General features: G+C 41.2%; 1 pseudogene; it reads right to left on the bottom strand.

Annotated features, from left to right (window-relative positions):
* Nucleotides 1-2,703: 2,703 nt before the first annotated feature.
* LOC116904776 lies at nt 2,704-2,814 on the bottom strand (annotated as a pseudogene).
* Nucleotides 2,815-3,121: the final 307 nt, after the last annotated feature.

Here is a 3,121-nt window from a genome sequence, read left to right as displayed (position 1 = left end):
ACTATTCAATGTTCATATTCTTTTATTTACTGACCCAGTGTTAAATATAGGCATGAAACGGGTTTCATTTGTAGTCAAAAAGAATATTTCTTTTTATAAATACATAAGAACAACTTAAAGAATTTAGCTGTAAGACCAAAGTGGGCTAATTCAACAATAAAAAATCTGTTATATGTGGATGTATAATGCAAATACTGCCTAGGATTACCAGAGTAGAGAACACACACCATTTTGTAACATTTGGAAGTTTTGAACATTAAAAGTGAATGATATGTAAGAAGTGCTATGAAGCAGTAGCTTCTGAAACAAACATTTTTTTGAAATAAGTCTCAGACAATGAGGAAGCCTACTAGACTGTGAAAATCCAGAACACAGAATGCACTCCTAAAATACAGAAAAAATAAACCATTTAAAAATACCGTTATAATGTGTGTGTGTGTGTGTGTGTGTGTGTGTGTGTGTGTGTGTGTGTGTGTAGGGGGACTGTAATTGTAGATAAGTCTCTTTCGAAGGACTAGTCACTGGAATCTCTGTCATTGTGGAGCCACTTCTGACAGGACTTTTTGGGAATAAAATCAGGTTCTTTCAAGAAAGGCTTGAAGGAGCTAGCTGGAGCTTGCAACCTCATAGAACAACAGTACCAACCAACCAGAGCTTCCAGGACTAAAACCATCAGCCCAAAGAGTACACATGGACAGACCCATGGCTCCAGCTGCATATGTAATAGAGGATGGCCTTTGTTGGGCACCAACGGACAAAGAAGTTCTTGTCCCAGAAGGCTGATGCAGTGTAGAAATGCTTAAATAAAGGAGAGGGAGGAAGGTGTCTGGGAGGGAACACCTGAGGAAGTGGAGGGGAATTGATAGAGGCCAGGATGGGAAACTGTGAATGGGACAACATTTGAAATTTTACCTAAAGAAAATTCCACATCAAAAAATATGCAGTTTCATCATGAACTTAAATGACAGGAAAAGAAGTGTAACATGTCCTTTGTAAAGCTATAATAAAAAATGTAGAACTTTAAATAAATAACAAAGACTGTCAGTGGCCTTTGGTTTGTTGAGCTGTCTTTCAGTCTCTGCGCCTGTCTTACCTTCAACAGGAGAATTTGAACTATGTAAGCAATCACAAAAAATGAATATTATGTAAATAGTGATTGAAAATAACATAGTTGGGCTGAGAGATGGCTCTGGAAAAGTTAAGAGCACAGACTACTTTTTATGGAGGTCCCAGTTCAAATATCAGCAACTACACGGGTGGCTCACAAATCATCTTTAATTACAGAGATTCGATGCCTCTTTCCAGTGGTGTGTGTCTGAAGACAGATACCATGTACTTATATGTAAAAAAATAAATAAATCTTTTTTTAAAAAGAAAATAGCTTAGTTACATTAAAAGTTCTGAATTTGATTTTGCATATAGCCAACCACATGAACAGCATAGAAATTTTTATGGATAGTCTAATCATCTGAAGGGCTCAAAGTCTAATATTTTCACAGTAGCTCTCAGATGGAGATGTAGAACTCTCTGCTCTCATGCATTGTGCTGCATGGACATTGCCATGCTCCTGCTTTGAGTGCTAATGGCGAACTTTCTGAACCTGCAAGCCAGCTCCAATCAAATGTACTTATAAGAGCTGCTTGGTCATGGTGGCGAAGGAAGAAGGCAAACCTCTAACTAAGAGCATGGGGGCTGCTTACAATTGTTGCCTAAGCAAGCATACAGGACCCTGTCTCCCTGTGTTATTTATCTGTTTCCATATAGTCAGGGGCCATAAGTGCAAATCAGCGACCAAAGTGAGCGACATGCACAGTTCTCTCACCTCATGGCCCCAGTGATAAATCTCTATTTGTTACAGATGGTGAGGGGAGTGCAGGGAGGTGAGGAGGGTGTCTGTACCTCCTCATTTGAATCATGACCCATCACAAGAGCCAGGCTGCTTCCTGTGCTCATGCCCTGGTACACCTGCTCCTCCTCACACGCAGGGCCAGTTGCACTGTCTCGGCTAGTGAGGTGTAGGACCTGCTCTTTCAGAGTACTCAGCAAGTGTGTGGGGCAGGGAGAGTTCTCCTGCTCTTATGAGGCATAAATATTGATCTCCACATTCATATTCCTTCAGGGCTAGCTCACTCATCCTCGCAATCCAGAGTCAGCTCTCATCAATTTGCTGCTTGTGTGGGGCAAGGCCAGATCTTCACACCCAGGGGGCAAGCTCGTCCTGCCCACTGTTAGGGGGTTGTCTTGCAATTTGGTGACCTTGGTTCAGCCTCACACAATGCTCGATGAGGGTGAGCATACCTGCACAGCCCCTGACACCAAATAAGTCCTGGGGTGGCAGTGCTTGAGACCATTATATCTTCCTTAGTGGTGCCTATCCTATAACTGGTATGTCACAGGAGAGCTTGATTCTCACTCTTACATTTGATGCTGACTAGGGTCATCTTACAAAGTTCGCACTGCTAGACCTGCACAGCACTGGACTGCTGCTGTTCATCTCGCAGGTTAGCTCCTTGTCTAGTCTAGGCTCCATGGTACTAGTCTTCAATTTAGTTCCTCCTTTTCCAGCCTACCCTTCTGACTCAAGTTAATTCACACTTAATCCACAGTCCTTCCTGTCTCTGGCTTGCTTCCTATCCTGAAAGTCCATTTGGACCTTACCTGTGCAGGTAACTATGGTGGTCTCAGGTGCTGCTGTAATCAAGACATGTTAGGCTACAGATCATTCATATGTTCAGAGAGTCAGAATTATGAGTGTAAGTATTAGCCTCCTATTTTGACCACACACATTGGCCAGTAGCTATGTCTACAATGCCCTCTGCAAGAGCAGCTGCGACTATTTTCTGTAAATTTTGAATCAGGTCTTAATGAGAGTTATGTGAAATTGGAAAGCAAAAAAGTGCTTTGCATTTGTTTGCCTCTTTATTATATTATCTTCTTTCACATGTTTTAAGTTCCTCAATAGCTTATATAAATAGGAGAAAGAAACGCAATTGTGTGTCTTTCAGATTTGGGAATGCTCTGAGATATTTACTGAAGTTTTAAAAGGTGCTTTCATTGGTACTTAGAAATCGGTTAAATTGTTTTTCTTGTATTTCAAGGACATTTTAGTTTCACTTATGTA

The sequence above is a fragment of the Rattus rattus genome, chromosome 6, assembly GCF_011064425.1.
Source record: "Rattus rattus isolate New Zealand chromosome 6, Rrattus_CSIRO_v1, whole genome shotgun sequence".
NCBI classification, from domain to species: Eukaryota; Metazoa; Chordata; class Mammalia; order Rodentia; family Muridae; genus Rattus; species Rattus rattus.
Note: the sequence above shows the minus strand (reverse complement) of the source record. Positions and strands in the feature narration are given on the sequence as shown.